The 25610-nt window shown below is 39.5% G+C and overlaps 1 long non-coding RNA gene across 9 annotated transcripts in view; it reads right to left on the bottom strand.

The window, feature by feature from the left end:
- Nucleotides 1-25532, bottom strand: part of LOC103050998 (uncharacterized) — a 58366-nt gene extending 32834 nt beyond the window's left edge. The window contains exons 1-3 of one of the 9 annotated variants that reach the window (XR_015794765.1): nucleotides 25105-25325; nucleotides 15024-15180; nucleotides 9703-9761 (exon numbers count right to left, since the gene is read on the bottom strand). This is a non-coding gene — a long non-coding RNA (uncharacterized LOC103050998). The other 8 variants (XR_015794761.1, XR_015794760.1, XR_015794759.1 and 5 more) reach the window with 8 other exon arrangements.
- Nucleotides 25533-25610: the final 78 nt, after the last annotated feature.

Raw genomic sequence — 25610 nt, 5'->3', positions numbered from 1 at the left:
ATGGCTTGCTTCACTGATAGTGACAGCTCTTTGGATCTCATCTTGAGAGTTGACAGCAACAGATTCCAAATGCAAATAGCACACTTGAAATGAACTCTGGGCCTTTTATCTGCACATTGTAATTGGGGTACTGAGGGGATATCACACACCTGGCCATGGAACAGCTGAGAAGCCAATTGTCCCATTACTTTTGGTCCCTTAACAAGTGGGAGGCACATATGCAAACTGTTGTAATTCCTACACCGTTCACCTGAGTTGGATGTACATACCCTCAAATTAAAGCTGACAGTCTGCAGTTAACGCACATTGTGTTTGTTTCATTCCAAATCCATTGTGGTGGTGTATAGAGCCAAAGATGTTAGAATTGTGTCGATGTCCCAATATTTCTGGACCTGACTGTATATAACACAGCATGCTGACTGACCTCCAGCAGTCTGATTCTCATATAATGTAAGCCATAATTACCACATTAAGCCAAAATATATCACATTATGAATTAGTATTCTGTACAAATAAGGGTAGTCCCTAAACACTTCCTAATAGGGATCCTTCCTCACACTATTTCTGTTTTGAAATAAATTAGCCTTGTTTATCAACTAATTTTCCAAGAGGGAATATTCCTGGTAATGATAGCAGAGCTCTAGTAGAATTAGATGACAAATTTAGATTAAGCAAATGAGAAAACTCAGAAAGGCACGTGATATGAAATCTTATCTTTCTCATTCAATTCATACATAAGCCATCCTCCAGAAAATGTTAAGCCGTGGAAAATACCGTCTTTGGAAAATCTGTTACTGAACTTAATACACATTATGGATCTAAACACAAATGTGCAAACTTATATTGGCAAATTAATACTTAATTGATTTATAAGACATAAATGTAGTGGTCATAGGTAGGTAGTTTGGACTGCCAAAATGTGGAGGCCTACCAGGTGCAGCAGCGGTGTCCAGATTGCTGCAGCCAGATTAATTGCAACCCAGATCCGGTAGCATAGTCGTGTTCCTATTTTATGGGTAAACTTCAGTTGGAGTATATTATTTGTATAGTATAATCATGTATTGTCATCAGTATTATTCAGGTTAAATTATTATTTTAAAAAGGTCTCTTCATGGTGGCAAGTAGTTCAATTACGAGTAGCATTGTAGTTGTGGTGGTGGTGGTATCGGAATGGCATTAAGGTTGTGCATATTTTACCATCTGTGCCCCTTTTCCTGAACCAGAGTAACAGCTACCCACTGAGATGTGCTTTTTCTTTCCCAATCTAGTCCACATGATTGGGTTGTCTTTAAAATAACTTCACAGCACACTGTCTCTTCCTGATCAACAGCACTGTATGTTTTTTCACAGCATTCTCCGTTCACAAAACGTTCTCCAGGGATTGTTGAAAAGAGATGGTGCTTCACTTCAATGATTTTGCACAATCCTCTGGATCGTAAACTAAATAGCACAAAAGTTTCATGTATAATCATAGGATTGTCAAGGGAATGCAGTATAGGCCTTCTGCTCTGTCCATGTTGGAAATTTAGTGGTGATTTTGAAAATATGTTTCATGTGTATCGAATAAATGTTTTGCCTTTACTGTGAAAGAGTAAGATCAGGTATCAGTGTCTCCCTCTGTTGTTGGGTCTGACATGGAGGTAGATCCATCACAGAGGACATTATCTTGGAGGATTAGGTGACACAACCTATTTCCATATTTGTTTTTGTTTTTCTGTATACTGAATATTATTTGCATAAGGGTGTTCAGCACGGTCTTAAACCCAAACAAAATAATGATCTAATGTAATTCAGAGACATCTCATAAAGACCATTTCCACAGAAGCTCAGATATAAAATTTAGAGTTTCCAAAGCTTTGAGATACGCATTCCCACCTATTCATTTCTGCATATTTTGGCTTTTGGTATGATTGTGTGTTTGACAATTCTTACTCCTAAATGCAGCTTAGAGCTGGATGTAGTAATATGCAGTTTGTAAAAGATGCTCCTCTGGATATTTGGGTGTATAGTTCACATGTCCTGATGTGTCTTTTGTTGTAGTGTCAGATGACTCTTCCTACAATTTGGATACATAATAATTTGCAATTTGAAATTTCCCACACCACAGTAGTGCAGAGTACTCGCGTCCCCATTCTTTATTCCTTATTGATTTTGAATGGATTGGATATTATTGATGTGAGGGCCATATCTAACAATGTGTGACACCAACCAAAAGAGTGCTTGGTTTTAGAACATCAGGTATGACAGTAACTTGCCCTCACTTTAAATTCCTCCAAAGAAATCCTTGTACTGATACTGGATTTCTGATGATATGATGCTAAGCAAGAGCCTAGTGGTAAAACAGAATTGTGCAGAAAAAATAAATAGGGGCAGGGGGCATGATTGGGCCATTCTTCTCAATGTCACCTAAGGCAAGAGGCTTTCAGAGTCTCATGATAGGGCTGGTCTTATGGAAATGATAAAACTTATTAATAGCCAAGCTAACAGTGTAACACGCCAATTTTAATGCTTCCTATAAGGGCATTAATAGGGTATAATTAAAGCAGTTTCATCTTTTTTCAGGCTTGAGTGACCATTTGGAAGCTGCTCCCATTTGTCTCCAGCTATCTGTGAATGCACAGCTACTCTGGTTTGAACTTCTGAAGCAGCTACATAAGACTTGAAAAGACACAGCTGCTTTCATGATTTGAAAAGAAGCAGGGATGTACACAGGAAGCGGGTCAAAAAGTCAAGATGGTGGCCACAGCCATATGATTGAAGCCCTGCCCTTTTTCACATGCATTGTGCTTGAAGCCCCACCCATGTTTATGATGGGCAAAAGATGTCATGATGTCATGGTTGTGGCTGCAACCTTGATTTTTTTAACCTTTCTCTGAGGACACCCCTGAAAAGAAACCCTGTGTATACACTCCTGTACATTCCAAAGCACCATTTTCAAAGGATTTCCACAACTCTTCTTCCTATGTTGGTAGGATGGAATGTATAATTAGATGTATCAGTGCAATGCACATTAAACATTATGGCAGATATTAAGCCAGAATCACCAGTAGGCATATTTGTGCAAGTAGAAGTGTTAAAATATAAATTGTACCATACTGAAACTATAGTTCTAGACAAACCTAGCTGGGTTTACATCCTAACGGGCCTTCCTTCTGAATAAATATATATAAATAACAGATCAGGCTGCCCATAAATAGATTAGGCACCTAATAGAGGTGTCACTCAGCAGTAAATCCTCCTGAATTCTGGTCTGTTTCTTTTCTGCCATATATTCAAGCACAGATTGGTGACTCTTCTTGAGATGGATTTAGTGCATCCTAACCTTTTTGAATTGATAGTAGGAATTAGATTGCAATGCAACAGATGAGAACATAAGTCCCTTCCCTCCATCCATAACATCATAGATAGAACTCATCATTATTAAAATAGAAAGCAGTTTTGTGAATTCAGAGAAGTAGCACCCATTTGTGCCAGAAGCCAGTCTGACTCATAAGATTCTATTATCCCATCCTTACTTTTACACAGCATAGAAGTGACAATGCATATTAATATAAAATACATAACTCTCTAAAAGCATAGCATTCTGGCATATTTGTTTCACTTCCAACAGTAGATGCATTTTAAAAAATTCCACACAGCTAATAGTGTTTCCTTTAGAGGGAATTTTAAATGAGCTAAATGAATTGAGTATGATGAGTTACTTATCATACAAGAAGTTCTCAATAATGCAACTTTTATTTAGGCACTTATGCTAATAGTATATTTAAATCCCCTAGAGAAAATCTGTATATGTGGAAGCTAAGCTTTGACATCAGTTTGATGGCACATAATCAATCAACCAATATTTAAATCAATTTAAATTTAGCCTTGTTCGTTCCCTGTATTAACAAAACTTAGCCGAGATATCAAATTTTCCATAGTAAGACTGGCTTCTTTCTGAAGATCAAGTTGAAATTTGGAGTTTCCAACATAATGCTTAGAAGCAAAAATACACCCACAGATACCTCTGCTGGCTCCCATCAGACACCGTCTCCACCAGAGAAAAACCAAACATCTTTATTTCTAAGAATACTTCTGGATCCTATATGTGTTCTCCGCTTTTTGATGTCTCTTTTTTTGGGGGGGGGGGGGAGGAGATGGCAATTACCTACAGAAGAGCAGTTAATTAATTGTGTGCATGCGTGTGTATGTGTTTGTATGTGTCATTTGTCTGTCTACCTGCCTATCTACTTTATATTGTGCCTTTCTGGGTCTTTTAGCAATAAGTCCATCTGCAAAAAAAAAGAGAAGTAAGGAATGGTGGTCGAGAGCTCCCTGGAGGGTTAGGAAAAAGAACAAAGAGGATCCTTACCAGTTGACTGCTCATATATGGCTACTTCGTTGTGGCTACTATTTTCTGACTCTACTCTTCAATAAGTCTTCTTCAGTATTTTCATTGTTATTATGTTCTGCATTGTTTTGTAGGCTTCTATGTTTTTCCTCTACCTAAAAACTTTAGTCCCCTCTAATGTCATTTTTAAAATCATGAAATTACTTATTCTTGTTACGTCTTGCAAAAACAGAAACAGGATCTATTTCCCACAAGAAGCTGTTTGTTCTTTATAATTAATTCCAAAATCTTATTGTAAAAGTTTCAATATTCCAAATTTCTCTGGAATCTTAGTCCGTTTATAACTTTCTAAGATTAAAATCTTGTTTAGCTTTTTGCTGCTTATTTCAGATTCTTTAAATTCTTAAGTTTATGATTGAAATTTTCTTTCGTTCAGGATTGAAGGCAAACTCACCCAGTGTTTTAAAACTTGTCAATCTGAAGGTCTCTAATAGCTTAGAAGTAGTTAATGAGCAATTTCCAAAAGTGATTAGAAAAGGAAGTATGTGAACTTAGTGTCCTTTAAAAGGCGCCAACTGTGGCTGCGGGCAAAATGGCTATTCCCATCATCTCCTGATGCTCAAACCCTCCGAAAACTGCTGTCCTGTGGTCTCCTTGTCAGGAGCAGCCATTCAGAGAACATGTGGGTGATCTCCCATCCTCTCCTTGTCTGGAGAGGTTCCAAAGAGCTGGTCTACTCACCAGCTCTTCGTTCTTTACCGCAGTCATTGGGTCTACTTTTGCAGAGACGTCTTCAGTCTGCCATTCCTCCCCTACTAGCTACCCCGAAAGGTGTTATTGAAGAAATGACAGATGTAGAACAAATTTTATCTGAAAAGATAGAGGTGGTATCAAAAATGGATTTAAAACTGATAGGCCAAGAGAATGACTTAGAAAAGGATGTTTCACTGGATCTACAAAAGAAACTGGCTAAGGTTTTAAAATTGAAAATACAAATGCAAATGACAAACCAAGAAAGTGACTTGAATGATTTATTCCTATTGGATTTACAAAAGAGGCTTGTTAAAGCCTTGAAGAACTCTGTGCGATGGGACAAAGAAGAAATGAACAGAAATCAAATCCTATGACAATATTTGAATGAACTAAAAATTAAGACTGTTAGAAGTAAAAGGAAGGAATATAAAGTTGGTTTTTTTGATCAAGGTTAAAACAAGATATATTGTTACTTCTGGCAACCTTTTATGGACTTTCTGCTGACACCAGGACTGAAAAGATGATGTTTTATGGATTAGTTTATAAATAAGAGATGGGATATGGGATGAAGAGAGAATTGTTTGTAACCTTAGAGGGGGTGAAGTGTCACTAAATTTGTTTATACTTATGATGAAGGTTGGAAGTCACTTCTTTATTATATTTCTTTTCTCTATTGTATTCTTACTTTTCTCTTTCTTCTTTTTCCTTGCACTTTTTACTCCTTTCTCTTCTCTTCCCTTCTAATCAAAATTCTTAATAAAAATTCTATACAATAAATAAATAAATGGATACTTTGTTGTTAATGGGAATACCTGCCATTTGGGGAATAGATAGGCTACCACCATAGTAATGGTGATTGCTTATAATATAACTTGAAATTCCAAATGCGTCCCTTACCCCATCAGGATTATAGACTTCCATTCTAGGATTTTATCTGGTTTTCAAAACAAAAATAAAAACACTTGATGAAATTAGCAGGCATTAACTCAAATCTGTGTTTTTACCCTATCCAAGTCTTTATGAGAACCATGTACTGTAGTTGGTTCAAGGTGTGGAAGTTTGGTCATTTTCCCACTAGTGACTCATCCAACTTTAGTTGTGCCAAAATAAGTAATGAGGATAGACTTTGTATCATTTCAGGAATGGCTGGGGGATGCTATAAAGACACTATAAATCATACAGGAGAAATGGCCTTTGACAGGGCAACTGAGATTCAAATCTCCACCTGATCCTAAGAATCACTGGGTGACTTTGCAACAGTCACTTCTCTCAGTCTAACCCACTTTGCAGGTTCATTAGTGTGGAGATAAAATTAGGGGAAACCCCTTGTAACAACATTAAACTCTCAGAAAAAAATATAGAATATAAATGCAATAATAGATTAGGATGGATTGTTGCTCCATCATGTTTTACCTATGTGGGTTTAATGTATAGATTGGAATTTGGGTGGAGCTGACAACAGCACAAGTTTACACATGAATGATGAGAACACAAAGAAATATTCTGATTTTTTTCCTTTGAAATAAGTCATATGATTGGAACTTGCACCTCATGCACAGCATGAAGTGAAATGCAGCAGGATTTGTTTAATAGCAAATCTCTTATTCTAAAGTACAGTCCCAAGGTCTGCCTTTGTTTTAGTTCCATTTAAAGGCTCTTCCAGACACCAGAGGGAAAGTGCTACCCATTTCCAAAAAATTGTATCAGCATAAAATTTATTGCTTCCATTAGAAATGCCAGTCTGGCTACAGGTACCATATAGGCAAATGGTACTCTTTTATTTACAGTATACAGAGATTGATAAATTAAGGGTAGGGATTGGTTGATTCCCCTAGCTTTATTTCCTTCCTCCTCCCATCTAACATCATTCGCTGGCAGAAAAATTTCTACCAATCACTCCTCTTAATGTGGAATGGAATTGGAATGGGTCTAGGGAACAGCATATTCTGACAGATGGTTAGACTAGCAATGTGACAAAATGGAGTACTTTACCATCTTGCCACACATAATCTCCAAGATATAGAAGCTGTATTTGTAGCTGATAATGTTGTTTGGGAAAGTGCTGAACGAGAGCAGATACATTTTTTTTTCATATATCCAGAGCTCTGATAGAAAGGGGAACAGTGAGAGAGGAAGTTGAAGTGAATGATAAGTTAGCAGGAAATAAACTGGAATTTTGAAGTTGGGATTAAAAATGTAAAGGTTGCAAACTAAATTGGATTTAGGCAGTTTGGGCTGCTGAAGATCTGCAGGTTCCAGGATGAAGACCACCAAAGTATTCATGTCTGAAGGGAAGATCCTCAAAGATGGCAAAAAATTGCGTTTTGAAGATCACATTTAACTGATCAGAGAGGAAGAAGGGTATCCAAAAAAGAGTTAGGAAGAACAGCATTTTCCTGAGAGACTGCCAATCAAGCACAACTAATGTAGTGGGTATAGAGAGTGAAGGACAAAAGAAAGATCCATTATGAAGGCAACAATCAGATAAACGAGGCTTGAGTCCAGACCAAGAAAACATCTCAGACAGCCCCCCGCCTCCAATTCACATGAAGATAAAGAAGGAGAAAGGGAAGCAAATTCAGACTTGCAAACTTTTGATGCTATTGCTGTTCTAATAAAAGTAGCTTTAAGTCTACACAGTGTCTGTTTCTCAGTCTGGCCTCCCTTATAGGAATAATTAATGCTCTTGATTAACTCTAAGTGGCGGATTTAGCCATAGCTACACAGACAACTACATTCTAGAATAAGTACACAAAGTAGCAAAAGTGTTATTTCTACAGACAGGCAGACAGCTAAGCTCAAAAGGTAGAGCAAATGAAATTTCAGTCTCTCCTGAAATCTTTACAGGAAGGAAAAGGAGAGGTAAGATCTGTTTGTGTATTTGCTTAAGATAAATGCCACCTACATGGTTAGCTTTGTACAGCTGAAAGAAAAACAATGACTTTGCATCTTTGAGTTCTATCATAAATAAAGAAAACATTGGTTCACAAGGTCTTTGCTTGCTTGAGTTTGACTGGATTTAGAGAACCTCTATATTCCACATCTCTTCTGTGATAGGTTGGTTTACCATCTGTCGACATTTGCTCTGGTTTTGCACATTTTGTCTCTTGGGGTTAGTGCTATTTCTAACCTATGAATATTATTCTATCTAGAATAGCATTTTTCCTGAATAACATACAAGGTAGTCCTTGAGTTAAAATGGCAATTGTGACCAGAATTTCTGTCACTAAGCAATGTGGTTGTAAAGTGTGACATCATGTGACTGAATCACTTAGCGAAGACAATCCCAGCAGTCTTGGTTGCCATCATTAACTGAATCCCACCGGTTGTTAGCTGAGGACCCACCCTAATCCAAGCCACTCCCAGCTTGGTCCCTCCAAGTCCTGAGCCTTGGTAAGGTAAGGGATTGCCTCCCCTTCAACTACCCCCACACGCCTACCTCCCCCTATCTCTGCCCTTTTGGCTGTCTTGCACTCCACTGCCTCTGCCGGCCTTGCTGCCCTGCGCTTGCTGGCCTTGCCACTCCTGCGGGCCTTGCCACCCCCAGCTGACCTTCGCTGTCTTCTTCCTTCTGCTGCTGAAGAGGTGCGCTCAGCCTGGCCCTTCTAGCCGGGTCCTTCTTTCGAGTCGGTGCAACTGGGGCCTTCTTTTGTGTACCTGCCTTCCAATACTTCACGAGAAGGCTGCACGCAATTTGGACAAGGGGCAGGCATGGCCTTGGGAAGAAAGTCTGGTGCGGCCAGCAGCTGCCTCTGTAAGCATCAGACTGGGCACACCTCATCAGCAGCGGCAGGAAGAAGATGGTGAAGGTCAGCTGGGGGCAGCAAGGCTGGCATGAGCAGTGGGTGCAGGGCGGCAATGCCTGTAGGGACGGCAGGGCCAGTGAGCGCAGGGTGGCCAAAAGGCAGAGATGGGGGGGGAGATAGGTGGATGGGGGGAATTGAAGTGCCCCTGCAGTTGTAAGTATGGGCGGGCTGCCAAGTGCCCAAATTTTGATCACATGGGGGCCCTGCAAAGGCTGTAACTTTGGGGACCAGGCGTAACTACCATTCATTCAGCCCCACTGTAACTTCTAATGGTCGTGGAACAAATGGTCATAACTCGAGGACTACCTATAATCCTACTAAGCAACATGAACAACAACAACTGACAGGCATGGGGGTAATTGTGCTGTGAAACAGCAGAGAACAAGCCATTTCTTTCATGCTTTACCACGCTGCCCACATCTTCACTACTGCTGGTCAGCTGCTGTCCAGACTGGTCCAGGTCTCAGAGCTGGGGACTGGCTTAGAAACTTGGCTAGCCTGTGGAGAGCGGGGGGAGACCTGCATTTGAAAGAACCAAATTCTATTTCTGTCCAAAGCAGAATGGCCTTTGAATTTTGTATCAAAGGACTGGAAAGGTAGTAACGTGCCAGCAGAAACATAAAGTGCCAATAAGTGCTAAGTTGATCCTGTCCCACCACATAGATGTCACCTAACTGTGACACCAAGTGTCAAGAAGTGACAAGAAGGGGATCAGATTGCACCCTTTGCCATGGGTTGTTGTGTATTTAAAATACTCTAATAGTTGTGTGGCAAAACAAATTTTAGTTAGGCACATTTTTGAGAAAAGCTCACCCAGTTGAATTTTTCCTTTGTTATGTACTGTAGCTGTGTAAGATCCAAAGTAGAAATCTCTATTGGAAAAAAAAATGACAATTATATTTTGAAAACAAAACCTTGAATGTATATGATTCTAATCATAGCACCCAAGAAACCTGTAGCAATTAATTCTCTCATTGCCCAAACTGCTTTCCTAAATTTTCTTAATCATCTGCACTTATACATATTCATCACTGAAGTCTCTATCTGGACAACAAAGCCTTAGGCCTTCTCCTTGCCTTCTTGCACATTCAGAGAGCTGAACAATACAATTCCATTCTCAACTTTTTCTATGCCATCCTCAGGGCATGGTGCTCCTCAAACAACATAAATTTTCAAAGAACAAGAAGTTCTCACTAGTGAATGCAATAGCTTGTATTAAGCTGTTTGGTAACCACAAGAATAGTTCACGAATAAGTCACGCCTGCTTCGAGGTTATAGTAACTGACGTCCCTTTTCTTTTGTAACACTTGCACAATTCACTCTGTTCCATTTTCTACTCTCCTAATTTCGTCGTTTGTTCCTTGTCTTGCTTTACTATAGCTGCAGTTCTTTCGAGTTTGTATTCTTTAAAATCCCAAGCCCAAAAATCTTTCTTTAGAGAATCAGATGATTTGGTGGACTTCTCCCCATCTGATTCTGATACCCAGAAGTTTTATGCCCATCATCATTACTGTTATAATCATTAGCTTGAATCAACCCACTACAAGATAAAGACCTCTTCATTGAAGATTAAGGATCCTAATCTACCAAATTGGTCCAGCCTAAGGCTAAGAGACTGAGCCCAGCCAGTTTCCATGCCTGAGAGAGGATGAGAACCCAGGTCTAGCACCTTAACCACTCTGCCACACTGGTTCTCATACTTACTCTATAATGGATCCTAAATAGAGAGGGCTTCTACATAGGAAACCATTACTGGGGCTCTCCCAATATTGAATATAAGATTTAAATTCAAATGTGATTGATTTTTTTCCCTGAGAACAACTTTGTGAAGCCATGAATGTACCGGACTGCATGCGGCCCTAACTTTCTCATCTCTCTGAATTTGTTGCCCAAGGAAAATATACGCAAAAGAGTTGATTATGTTATTTTTTGTCTCAATAATCATATGGTAGAGTAGACATGGAATAGATTGTGTTGGGGATATCGCACCCGGCCTCTTGGGCAGGCACAGGTGGAATGCTGCCATTCAGAAGAGTCACTTATATTTACATTCTCTTCTCACATTGACTAAATGCTCCAAAAATAATTCTAAACATAGCCTTTCAGCCCTGTTGATTATCAGATCACAAGCTGTTTCTTTCTATGTTTTTACCACTTGTCATTACTGGAGAGAGAAGGATTAGGTTCCTCTCTCATCATAGCCACTCCATATGAAGCTAAACATTAGAACTTATCAACATTACTTGGTAAGCTATTTTGGAGAGAAAGCTAGGCCTTTTATATTGTTATTCAGTCCAGGAGAACTGACTATGTTTCTGGTACTTTACAATTTGACTAAAAGTGCAGTATTAGAAGCATATGATTGGAATTTAGTGTTAATACCTTGTTTATCTACTGTACATATAAAAAACCTTGTTCAAAGCCATTGTGGAATCATATTTCATTTTGGGTGCACAGATTTTTTTGCCTGTTTGTTCTCCGGACAATGTAATACCAAACTTAATTCCCTGGTGCCTTTGGTGTTAAAAATAGGTGATGATGCAGTTAGGATAATTATGGTGGGTCTGAATATAGTTTGCATTCTTACATAACAAAATGTTCTAACCCAGAGCCTCTATTAAAAGGGAGGAGTGGAATGATGTGCTGTGGCAACCAGAAATTATGTATATAACACTGTTTCGTTTCCATAGACTCAACCAGGAATATACCTTCACTGTTCGAACTGAAACCATCTGCAATCAAGTATCATGAAACATGATGCCTGTCTGCTTGGATTCAGCGATGGGTTACCACATTGCAGACATTTATGCAGTGAGAGAGAGAGAGAGAGAGAGAGAGAGAGAGAGAGAATGTCAATAATGCAGGCCCCTTTGTTCCACCAATCTGCACCTCAGTTTTACTGAATGATAAAAATAGCATTTACAATGCTTAAGTATACAACAAGCTCAAAAAATACTGCAGTTCTGCAAGAATTCATCAAACCACTCAGTGTGGTAATTTGATATTATTCCCGTACTGGGAACAGATTTGAGACAGGGTGGCTTTGCAGCATCCTGAGCTATTACATTGTAATGTAGTAGCTAAATGCCAAAGCTGCGAACCAAGGAAGTTCTGGGTTCAAATGTCCAGAAAGTCAAGCACTTCAAATTCTGCAGGTTTTAACATATGTAGGGTTTCATTTAGGAAAGCCAGTTTGATGTTGTGGTTAAGGCACCAGGCTAGAAACTGGCAGACCTGGCTTCTAGCCTTGCCTTGGGCACAAAACCAGCTGGGTGACCTTGGGCCAGTCTCTCTCAGCCCTAGGAGGTAGGCAAGGGCAAACCACTTCTGAAAAATCTTGCCAAAAAAACTGCAGGGACTTGTCCAGGCAGTCACCAGGAGTCAAGAAGGCACCCAAAAAAAGAAAAAAAAAAAAGGATTTCATTTAAATGTTACTGAAAAATCCCTAGCTATTGCAATCTTACAGAACAAATGTGTATTTTTTCCTGGCATATCCTTACTGTCTTGCTTTATCAATTGCAAGAGTTGTAAGGCTATTTGTTCAAGCACAGATTATAATCTATCAGATTTTATGAGAAGCAACAACAGGCATTTTCTGGAGTTTGACTATTCTTCTAACAGAATGTATTTGTAAGCACACGTCTGGAAGATGGTGACTCTCTCTGACTCCTTGGGAGAGTCTCTAAAGCCGTCTTTCTCAACTGGGGCCTTGTGAGAAGTTGCTAGGGGTTCTGTGAGAGATTGTGGTTAAAAAAAACCAGTTTTTTGAATTTTGCACACTCTGAAATGCTAGCACTCTTGGTGATGGGAAAGTTTATGGGTCATGACTCAACTGCCAGCCTGTACCTCTGCTGTTGTTGTAAACATTGTAAAATGTGGATTGTGTCAGTTAGAAATGAATTGTATTGTGAAATTTTCATATCTTTTGCAATTTTTATTCAGGGTTCCCTGTCAGCCTTACTGAGTAGACCAGACAGGAAACATGACCAGATAAGGTAATTCTACTTTATTGTAAAGCTACATTGACAGAATCTTGCAAGTCTGAAAGTATGATTCTCCCACCATCACCTTTACAGCCTGATAACTTAGGGAGGGTCTCTCCTGAGCATCTTACTCTGCCCACTATGCAGCTGCAGGCTATGCTGTCTCTTATCTGACTGTTCCCTAGGAAGCATCTCTTTGCCCCATTTCCCAAGGTCTTTCCCACATACCATTTCACATGCTGTGGAACAGCCTCCCTGTGGCAATCAGAAACATGGCAAGATAAGCTAATTCTACTTTATTATAAAGCTACATTAACAGAATCTTGCAAGTCTGAAAGTACAATTCTCCCACTGTCACTTTTACAGTCTGATAACTTAGGGAGGTCTCTCCTGAGCCTCTTACTCTGCCCACTATGCAGCTGTGGGCTATGCTCCCTCTTACCTGACCGTTCCCTAGGCAACATCTCTTCGCCCAGTCTCCCAAAGTCACTCCCACATACCATTACATCCCCTGAGATCTGAACATTATTTCAAGGGGGGTAAAAAGGTTGAGAAAGGCTGCTCTAAAGCCTTTCCCCGTAATCCCTCCTGCAGTCTCCCATTCTCCTGGGAACAATTTATTCGGGACATTGCGACTATCCATGTTATTCCAGGGAAAAGTCTCCCCCCGTTTTGTCTGACTCAGGAGGAGGAAAGGGGCAAACTTCCTACATTCTCATCAGTGATTTAACCAGGTGGGGCAATATGTGGGTGTGAAATCAGAATGCAGAAATTCAAAATGAATTCAAGCCTGCATTATGCATATCAAGTTTAAAGTACTATGTATATCAAGTTTAAAGAAAAAGATGGGGAAAAAAGTAACAATGATTATGAAGAGTTTTTCCAGCCATGTGCTCTTTCAGTCAGGAAGACAGTCACAGAGACAGAGAATAAAGGCAGAGCAAAGGAATGACAAAAAATAGGAAAGGCACCCCAACTCAGATTATTTTCTATGAAATAAAACCCATATTTTAATTTACCCTGACACTAGTCCCTAGATACCTATATATTTCCTGGACTTCCAATCCCAAATTTCTGGGGATTGGGACATTGTTCCATGGCTTGGAACCAGCCCAGGAAGAAATGTTCCACCTTCTATGAGAGAAAAGGCACAATTAAGACAAGATGGAACTGGTCCCCTCCTATTCTGAAGGCTCACTTGAGAGACAAAATCTTTCTCCTCCTGAATAGGTGCTCAGCGTGATTTTCCCATGCTGTGATGGCTTCTGCCTGGTTTCTAGTTTGACAGGCTTGATGTGATTGATGGATCATATATGAATTTTCCTTCTATGGGATCTCAATCTCTTGAAGTGGGATTTCTCCGCAGGCACTAATGCTAGTTGCCCCAAACAATTCTTCTTCCATTGGGGAATCTGCTATAATTGTCCTCATGCTGCCTCTTTTGTAAACCCAGATTAGCACTCAGAAGAGTGCTAGAAAACAGGGCTATCACTTTTGAATGCTAATCCTCTGCTGCACAGAAGGTGGGTTTAAACTGGGAAAGAGAGTTAGATTCTGTCAACTATGTGTGTTACTGGTTCTGTCACCAATGAGTTGCTTTACAGGTTGTCCACTGCTTTTGCCAATGAGAGGTTTTACATGACTGAACCTTGAACACGAATGAAAGTTGGGGGTGGGGAGGGACAGCACCACCATTTCCTTGCAGTGCTCGTCGAGGACATAGCTTGCTCATTACTTATTTCTCCTTCCCTTCACCCTGAATCCTTCCTTTGCACCTAGTAGCCTGATGGACAGGTGACAAGTGCACAGGAGTGGTATGTGGGGTGATGTGAGAAGAACTTCCATGCATTAGGAGAACTGCCTCCCACTTCATCCTGTGCCCCTGTCATACCTGCAACCTGTTAGGCAACTTGACAGATGGCTAAATTTACCATTCACAGTACTTGCCTACACTCATCCCACCCCACATTAAGAAAAGTAATTGGCAGTTATATTTCCCAACAGCAGATGATGTTCAGTGGGAGGAGAAATGAAATAGGGGAATCAACCAATCACTTTCCTTAATTTGTTCTGCATTAACACTATCAGGACAGGGCCACTTGCTGGCCTTATTAGTGAGGCATACCTGTCAGGGGAGCAAAAGACATTTACCTTAGTTTCTGCTGGTTTAGTGGCTGGTGGGTAGTATTTTAAGGTGACTCTGCATGTTCAGAAACAAATAACTGCTGGCTGATATGCTGATTTGCTATTTATTTATCCTCTTCAGTTGTATTTTGAAGATCCTTCTAGGACAGTCCTACACAGAACCCTCAAGAGAGGAGAAATAATACACAGATGAACATGATTTAATTGTGAATGCAATCCTTGGGAGAAAAATGTATTATTGGGGAGTAATGAGTAATGTGTATTATAAACTGTAGATAGTCAACATATTCCTGATGGATGTTGTAGTTTGAGAAACATCTGATCAAAATCTTTGCACTATGAATCTGTGAACATCTGGAACTCAAAAATACTTATATATAACTGGTGACTTACAAGCCAATGTTGATAGTACTAATCCTCAAGACACTGGGGGTGTTGCGGCTTGTGTATTTGGGGAAGCAGATAAAAGATTCTTAATTACATCTCCTGGAGGATATGTATGCATAGATATTCCCTTCACATCTGTTGGGAATGCTTTCTTCAGATTATGCTGGGTTTTTTCCCCCTCACATTGCTCAATACAACATTTTTTCCCATATTTACTTATTCAAATCCTAAGGCAGGGTGGTAAACTGACAGGTCACAGAAACCACCACAGGCACCAAGGAATTCTAGGAGTTGAAATCTACACATCTTAAGGTTGCTGAGTTTGAGAAACACTATTCTAAATTGCTGAGTTCAAATCCAGTGCTCATACAACTTGGAGGGTCCCCAATGTATATTTTTTAAATTATCCAGGAGTGTTCTGTTCTCTTTCCTTCCTAGAAGCACTCTTGAGAACTTAAAATGCCAGGTGCAATGGTAGTGTATTCTGCTGTGTACCAATCTCTGTTTTGAAAGTGAAAAAAGTGAAAGGAATGGGGAAGAGGTAAGGAAAGGAAAGAAAAGACAGACTGTACCCCAGAGGGGGAAAATGAGGAAGCTTCTGACCAAACTTTCTTCTCCTATCCTTACAAAGTTATTTGCACTTATCCAAAGTATATGTGAACTGAATTTGCTATGTATTTAGCTCCTTCCTTCATCAATCTGGGCTCCTGAATCTCAATTGATTCCTTTCTTTGTAATGTAGCATTTCCTAACCCAATACATGTATCCGCTGGTTCTCAAGCCCTATACACAACTGAAGAGTTATGTAACTTAGGACAGGAAGTTCTGGCCTGTTGGGTAAGCCTTCAATGAATTCCAGTCTGGTTCTGCAAAATGCATTGAATATTCATTCCCATTCCATTTAGAGCTGCAGAAGTGGGAATGAGAGGCCTGGAATTGGCTGATAGAAGGGCCAGATGCCAAAGAGGGCAAGAGCCTTGCATCGTGAACAGATACATAAAAGAGAGAATTTTGGCAGGCATGGGTTGCTGTCCTTGTATTTCTCAAAACCAGAACAAATTGCCAGTCTTTTCTGAGTGGGAAGAAAGAGCAGGTAGGCTTCCTCAGGAAGTAGTACAGGGGGATGCAGAAATTATATAGGATTTTATGTCTGTTGAAGCCATGTTTAGCACGCCAAATGTATGCAATTTCAATTGCAACACAAAATGGTAGCATATCATCTCCATGGCAACTCCCTGTTTATCCTCATGATCTGTTCCGTACTTTATTGGCTTTTGTGAACAAATTATGGAGGAACAAGAAACTATGCCTCAGGTTATATAGTATGTCATTCAGGGAATGATAGAAGCCAGAAGATATTCAACACAGATCATCAAAGCACTTGACTATACTCGCTCTACTTTATGTACTATAGTTTTATACCAGAGCTTTCCAGGATTCAATCTTTGTATCTATTTTCTATGCCAAGGTTTAGTTCAGGGAATAGATGATTTAAGAACAGACAAAAATGCCCTCGGCAGGCTTAGAGTGTATTTCCTACACACCATTGACTGAGCAGAGAGAATCTGCAGCATACATCAGGGAGTAAAGAAGGGCTTCCTAATCAGAAGATTTCACCCCCAAAGTTGACTGCTGGCATCTCCTTTTTTTAGAAATTAACCACTGGGGATTTGAGAGCCCATAACAAGTGCTTGTATAATGGAATATGGCAACCTAATGAACATATCAGCAATTCCCAGCAGTAAATGTAAGCAGATGTCAGGTTCCAAACAGCAGCATAAAATTTAGCAGGACTCCCAGTGCTTGATTATCACTAAGCTGTAAATGCTGCCAAGTATTTGTTGGCAAATTAGAGGACTTATATTTTAATCTGGTGCTATTCCTCAGGGCACAACAGCAATTCGGGTGGTTGGGGAAATTCACATCCTTGAAAATTGTCATGGCAGGTGCATAATGTTTAATCTTCAGTGAAAAAGATGACAAGACTTCAGTTTGCTTGAAAACTTTACTAGTTCCACTGGAAAAAAAATAATGCAACCCTTGTTAAATTGAAAGACAAAAGAATACATGTATTTTAAGGATGTTAATGATCTCCTCTTAATCCGCATCACCACCATTCATGTTTTATGTTTTCTTCCACTCCTGTTTTAAATCATGTATGCACATATTATCAGATAGAAAATATATGGTCAAATATTTATATGCTGATCCAAGTGTGAACAGATGAGCAAACTGTAAGAGAACTTCAACATGTACTTCAGACAGATAGCACCAGTTCTCTTTCTGTTGGCAGAAAACAGGAAGTTTTAACACACATTTCCTTTCTGTGTGATTGTCAATTGGTTTAAAACTCTGATATAATCACATTTAAAATTAAATTTCTATTGGATCCATGATTAGCAATACAGTCAAAAGAGCTGTAAATGGGACATGTGAAAGCTGCCTACATTTATGATGATTGGTTGCAACTGCTCAGAAGAAGGCACTTCCTTTACAAACTCAGGTATTTATTATAATATTTAGAAAGTACCTGTCAGAGAATGTAGCTCTCCCAGGGTGGTGTACAAAACAATTGCAAACAATAATAAAATATTCCCATACTTAAAACATTACTTAGTTCTTTCCAGAAGGGTCATTGTCAGGAATGAAAAAGAACTAGTTAAGTGGGTACATAGGGATAAGAAAACATGATCTAGAACTGAGTATGTCCATGGGTTCTTTTCTTACTTACCCAACTGTCTTTTTACTCTTATTTTTTTCCCAAACTATTTTCAAACCCTATAGTTACAGCTCACCTCAAAGGTATGGATCCAGTATTGACAGAACAAGGTTCTGGGGTAATTGTGGGAGGGGAATTTCCTTCAAAATGCTAATTATTTCTCTGTGAACATCAACAAAGAGACTTCTTCTCCCAGTAAATAACACTGGAAGCTGAAATCACATTAACTAACCTAATGGAGTGACTATTAACATTAAATTAACCAGGTAACAAAACTGTCCAGAGTGCATGCATTTAGGTGTATAGGTATTTGTGTCCCATCAAAGAACAGATTCCATTTATTCCCTTGCTATACTTTAATTAATTAATTTATAGGCTGCCAAGCATTAACAACAAATATATTTCTTGTTCTTAAATGGCATTATTTTGACTCTTCTTTTAGCAGACGACACTAAGCCTATTTTAATATATCTAGACATTGAGCAGTACAGGTCTACGTGAAATAATTTTAACTGTGGACTGCTGCTGAAAGAGCCACTTTTAGGCACTGGATTAGCACAATGCCATTTCACAGAGAAAGGCACATGTTCCAGATACACATACACTGCTACCTCTTTATGGAGTGTATGGAAGAGATATATGAGAGAGAATGGAGAGAAAATTTATTATTGGAGCTCATACATCACACTAAACCATTTTCTTAAATTGCAATCTGTTGAATATGCCATAACTGGCTGGGCTAACACACTGCAGTAGGTCACAAATCTGCAACACTTCTGGGTTTTCACATCACACCAAATAACATTATGACCTTGCACAGGGTGGGAACCCAGTCTTTGAGTAGCACTATACAACTGAGTTTATTTCTGCAAAACTCCATAGATGGTGCAGCATCTGTATCAAATCAGTCCAACCTGTGATCTAATCCAACAATGGAATGTATTTAAAATATTAGTATATCACCTGTCATACCATACTTTTCTAGGTAATGCATTGTTACACACTAAATACAACATATATTATAAGGTGATCTTCTGGTCTTTTGTCTCTTTTGAATAGTATGTAGATGTTGTTTATCTCTATGTGTCTGTTAATTGCTGCCTTGTCTGAATACCAAGTTTCCAAGAATTCCCTCGCATTTTTGGATTTAGCTTGGTCTAAAATGCTGACAGTTTCCCAGTTAAAACTATGGTTAAGTCTGTCCATGTGTTGTGAGATTAAGGAGTTTTCATCATGTCTTCTGACTGCTAGTTGGTGCTCGTGGATGCACGCTGCTAGTCTTCTGCCTGTCTGTCCTACATGGTGTTTGTTATGGTCCTTACACTGTGTGTTGTAGATGACTCCTGTTTTTTTTTTCTTGTGCTACTGGGTCTTTTGGTTTACTTAAGAAGTTTTGGAGTGATTTTGTTGGTTTGTGTGCTACAGAGATGCCATGTGGTTGTAATAGTCTGTTGGTGGTTTCTGAGATGCCTCACCAGCAATCATCACCCAGATAAACAAAGGTTACCACCAGGCACACAATCAAGCAGTAAACAGATGCTAATCAAGGAACTACCAGAGGAGCAAAACAAAACTCCCACCCCCACCAGCACTGGCAAGGCAGGCCACAGTATATAAATAGAGAGCAAAACCCATCCCATTTTAGCACTGAAGATGTTCCCTAGCCAGTTAATGAAACGTTTGCAAGAAAAGAACCAAGCTCAGAGAACCCCAAGGACTCCAAACGTGAAATGTTATAGAATTTAACAAGATATATCCTAATTATCATTTTAGTAATTAGGGTAGACAAATGTGTCCATAGACACCTTGAGACATGGTTAAAAAAAAGATTAATGGGAAGCAGAAAAAGTACACATTTTTATTTCCAAGACAGCTTCAGAGCCCCTTAACAATTGTTAGAAAGAAAAAAAAAAGGTGATTCAACCCAATACTTTGGCCATTTCTTCATTAAAGATTGATAGCATCTTAATGTATCATCCAACCATTGCTGAGGTAATGTATCACTAATGAAGACAGGCTTTACATTGGCACACCAATGGCTGGATTATTATGCTGCAAGATGTAAGAAATCACTAGTGTGGAAATGGTAAAGGTAAGCTAGGATGATAGATAGCATTCTGTAGGGCTAGAAGTTGTAATATGGAACAACCTTGTCAGTTTGCCTTCTAGTAAATGGAATTGTGTGTCTATCTACACCTACCGTGGCTGCAATTTTGAAAATAACCTACATTTATTGGACATTTTGAAAGAGCATCCACAACATCAGTTCAAAATTCCAAACGTTTTCTATTCATTGTCTGTTTTTTTTTTTCAGACTATGCCTCACTAAAGTGTTTTTTCAACATGACATCTTTTTAAAATGTTGCTATGCTCATCATGTGCAATTTCATCTTTTCTTACCATTTCTGATTGTATCAAAAATAGTGTTATTTATTTTCCAACATGAGCGATAGATCAAATCAAGCCTATTCTCAGAGAAGAATCTGTAGAAAAAACATACTAAACTTTGCATTAATTATTCATGAATTCTGCTCTGGTTCTCATTTTCAGTAATGATACATTCTGCATAAATGCATTCTTTTGTATATGAAAGTGACTGAATCGATGTGACTATCACCAGACCTACCAGATCTAACTTCTATAAAGAAAATATTTTAGCTAATTCATACCTGAAAGACAAGTCTATGATATTCTGTGTTGGCACATGTTTTACTCACAGAACTGCATACAATATGCTACACCGTAGTTTAAGTAGAGTGTCTGAATAAGCTGTAATTGGCTGGATTCATACAATGAAGCTCCCAGGGTGACTTTGGGCCAGTAATTTTCTCAGCTTAGCCTACCTCAGGGTGGCTGTGAGGAAAAACAGGAAGAGGGAGCATTATGTACACTGCCTTGAGCTCCTAAGTGAAAGCTGTGATAGGAATCAAATTTAAAAAGTAAATAAATACATAATTGCACTAGGCCATAATTCATATTTCACAAACAGCTGTGTTTGTGAAACGCAATGAGCCATAAACAGATCAAATTTTGACTTAGTACAACGGGTAAATCAAGTCATAATGTGAAATACATGCGCAAAGTTTAACTTTATCCAAATGCATTCCCTCTCTTACACTAGAAGGCTAGGCATAGTGCAGATTCGTAGTACTAGTTTGAAGAAGATTCTGCTACCACAAAACCATATTCTCCCAAATACAGTGCTCTTAAACAGTGCAGCTCCTCTGCTACCTAAGGCAAGATTTTCAGGTGGCCAGTTTAGGCAAAAGGTTAACAATAGTTAACCAATAATGTTTGTGCGCGTATTATTGCCAGATGTGAACTCCAAAACTTTATCTGAAAGTTCCTTTTCTCTTTAAAAACAAATCAAAACTGCAAAGAACACAAAGTTACTTCAATCACAGTGAAAACACACCCCAAAAAGAGAGCGATTGTTTCTTGTACAAATATGTATAAGAACAGGACCTAAGGGGCATTCTTTTCAATTGCATCTATAATACTGTAGCACCCATCACTGCTATTTTTAATTCTAAGGACACAAGAATTTTGTTACCAGTGTGGTAACAAAAGACAGCCTAGCTCACATGGTTTGTGAAGACTGTTGCTAAAGAAAAACCCTTCCTCTCACCTCTGCCCTAATTCAGTTTCTATTTCAAGACAAAACAGTAAAGTGTTTTATGGCTCTCTACAGTTTTAAAAGCCACAAGACACTTAGTTATTTTCTCTACAGAAGATTTAGAGATACTCTTCCGAATTCAAGTCAAAGTCTCTTTGTAAACAGTACTGAAAATACCAAGGAGAAAACCACACCCCCACCAACACTGGCAGAGCAAGCCACTGTATATAAACAGGGAGCAAACCCCACACTCAGTAGCACTGATGATGTTACCCAGTTGGGTAATGAAACATCTGCAAGCAAACAACCAAGTTCAGAGAGCATCAAGGACTCCAGAGTACTAAAAATGCCTGCATAGTCTAAAATTTGTTATGCAGCCTTCTAAAACTGACAGTAATTAATATGACAATGATTAACATAATTTGACTTTCACCTAGTTTTCCTCCACTAAGCCTAGTGAAGTATAATTACTTTGTTTTGGTAAGATTGTTTCAAAATTGCCAAGGGATTGCAGCACTTAGAAATATGAAGGATTTGAATATCTTGTTGAAGAGATGTGTCTTACCCACATAAAGGGTTTTCCTCCCAACCTTGTAACTTCCCTACAGTACTGTCTCTTCCCAATCATGTATTTCTGGACAACTGGCAGTGCAGAAGTTGTGAGCAACCCCAGACTTATTTCTGCAGTTTTCAGAGTTTCCTAGGGCTGCGCCACATTAACATATCAGTGCTATGCCTCTTGGGACCATCAAACAAACGTACCTCCCCAGCCCACAGGTTTCCCAACCTTGCTGAATTTCAATAAACACAATTTGGGGCTTTTCTGGAACAGTGGAAGCCAGAATCAGTGCTTCTTTCAATGGAGGAGATACCACCAATGCAGTATCTCTGGGAAAATGAGAGCAATCTTCCTCACATTTAATTGTGCAAGAATTATCTCTTATAATTATATAAATTAATTAACCTGATTTTATGTTCCTTGATTTGACAGCTGGCATTTTGGAGATGCAATTTATGATTTGCCTAAAAATCTACAATTCCCTAAATGTCTCATCCACATGTTTAAAGTAATTAATTGAGCCCCATCTGCTATATTAATGTTGATAATTTAATCTTTTTCCTTGGTTAGACTTTCCACAATAACACATTTAGCAGTTGCTCTTTTTCTTCCATCTGAGGACTTGTTGAAAAAAATGCTTTTAAAGCACCCTTGCTTAACCATAATACTCCTCCACCATTAACAGCACCTATGCATGCCTACCTAGAAATCTGAGCTCAATGAGCTGAGTGGAGAATTACAAACTAAGTACACTGACGGCAGTACTAATAAAATAGGAGTAGAATATTATGAATGAATTGGTAGAGGAAGATTGAGAAAAAGTGGCATACTTTGGTAGCATGCCAAGTATATTTTTATCATGTATATGTAATCCTCTCTAGGGTGGAGGCTAGAGAAAACTGGTTCTACTCCCTTGCAGGACAGTCCTGATTGGATGCTGCCTTTAATCATGAATTCGTGATATCATATCAAACCTCTAAGCTGAACTCTCTTAAATATATGTGCAGCAAAGGTAAATAGGGGAAAAGGCAGATGGTTAAATCTGTACTTGATTTGTATTCTTATTAGATTTATATCCACCATTATTTTGTACAAGGCAGCATAATGTTCCCACCTTCTATTTTTCCCGCAGCAACAACCCTGGGATGTGAGTGGGGCTAAGAGAGTGACTGGCCCAAATATATCTTATCAGAAGCAGAGAAAAGCATTTTTTATTTTTTTAATTTGGTGCCTCCAAGTCAGCGTTGACTCCTGGTGACTGCTTGGATAAGTCCCTGAAGTTTTCTGTGGCAAGATTTCTCAGAAGTGGCTTTCCATTGCCTCCTTCCTGGGGCTGAGAGAGAGTGTGACTAGCCCAAGGTCACCCAGCTGGCTTCATGCCTAAGGTGGGACTAGAACTCATGATCTCTTGATTTCTAGCCTGGTGCCTTAACCACTACACCAAACTGGCCCTCCAGAGAAAAGTTAGGGTAATTCTAATAGAAAGATGACTGTGGATAAAATAGTTTAAATCAGTTAATGCAAATTTCTGCCACGCCAGTTCGATCTGGCAGGGTTGGTGTACTCTGGGTTCTACTGATTAAACAATGCCATCTGTCAGGATCCTGGACGTGCGCCTTCTCTGTAGCAGCACCTGTCCTCTGGAATGAGGTTCTCCCGCCGAAATTCAAATGGCTCCCACCCTACTGGTTATTTCGAAGGGCCTTAAAGACCTGGCTCTTCACCCAGGCCTTTGGACAGGATGACTGATGCCCCTGTCTTCCTTTCTGTTCCCTTCTGGGTTTATTTTCTCTGCCATCGTTGTTCTTTTGTCTTGTGCTGTTTTTGTGTTTTTTTTATTCTTTGTTTTTAATGTTTTAACAATTGTAAATCACCCAGAGTCACTGGGAGTCGGGCAGCATATAAATTTAATAAATTAGTATCGAATTATTTCCCCCCATTTCTGCCCCACATTCCTCCAAGAGCTTCTCTAGAGAACGGTGGAGCTCCAGAATGTTGAATGAGAGGTAGGGAGTTGTTAAGGGATGGACAGGAATGTTTTTCTTTGACTGATTTGTTTTTCTCTTTTAACTCTTACTTCTCATCCATTTACCTTGAATCCTTGAGTGTTTTCTAATATCACAATCTAGGGAGTCTAGTGGAAGTTTAGATAAACAGAGAAGGGGAGCACCTGCACCCCATACATTTATTTAAAATAAAGAGTGGGAAGAGGTACTCATTGGCTAGATTTGGATATAAACTTCCCCATCCTAAAAGCTTCATTACGTGCCCAACCATAATGATCATCCCATGGTGACTGGGAATGTCAAAAGATGGTCTTGCTGGATGATTATAGGAGCTGTAATCCAATAGACTTTGAGAGCATGGCTATATACAGAAGGGTGATCTTAGGTATTACATAGTATTTAAAACTGTTGAAAATAGAATTACTGTATGGTTTTTATTAACTGCTGTACACACATCTGATTTTTGGAGGGCAGCTGCTAACATCAATTTCAATCTAGTAGGTATGTCTTGGATATACTTTTTATTATGTTGACATCTATTGGGGAAATGAGCCAGTTTAGTCTAGTGGCGAAGGCACCAGGCTAGAAAGCAGGAGACGGTGAGTTCTAGTCCTGCCGTAGGCACGAAAACCGGCTGGGTGACTTTGGGCCAGTCACTCTCTGTCATCCCAGCTCACCTCATAGGGTTGCTGTTGTGGGGAAAATAGAGGAGGAAGGAGTATTAGGTATGTTCGCCGCCTTGAGTTATTTATGAAAATAATAAAGGCGGGATAAAAAAAATCTAAGAAAAATGGGTTTACAAGGTTTGTTTCTTCAACCTGCCGCCATCCGCTAAGCCGCAGACCTCTTGCGTTCCAACTTCGATATCTCCTGCCCGTTAGTCCAAGGCATCTACGGGATACCACAGAAAGAAAATCGCTGGGGAGGACTCGTCCAAATTTCTGGAGTTCAGATATGGAAGCAACACAGAGGAGGAGCATCTCCCACCGAACTTGACACAAACTCTTCGCAAGAATTGGAATGAGCCTACCTTTCTATTCCTAAACTGTGAGTCCCATAAGTTTGATTTCTTAGTCACCTTTCTCTTCACGCGACCATGATACCCCTCCAACACACTCTCTGGAATCCTACCCCATTCTCTAGAACGCACAGAAGCACTCATCGAAACGCCGCTGCGCCGTCCCGCCTGCGGCTTGTGCGCATGCCTGCACTGAGGCGTACGACGGACCGCTCGGCAGAACCACCCATCTAACTGTAAAGGACGCATGCGCGTCGCCTGGTGCGTCTGAGCTCGTCTAAGGAGGGT

This window comes from Python bivittatus, unplaced genomic scaffold (genome assembly GCF_059951505.1).
Source record: "Python bivittatus isolate LINGU-HERP-01145 unplaced genomic scaffold, Pbiv_v1 ctg000080_np1212, whole genome shotgun sequence".
NCBI classification, from domain to species: domain Eukaryota; kingdom Metazoa; phylum Chordata; class Lepidosauria; order Squamata; family Pythonidae; genus Python; species Python bivittatus.
The sequence above is the reverse complement of the archived record's forward strand: the minus strand, read 5'-3'. Positions and strand labels throughout refer to the sequence as shown.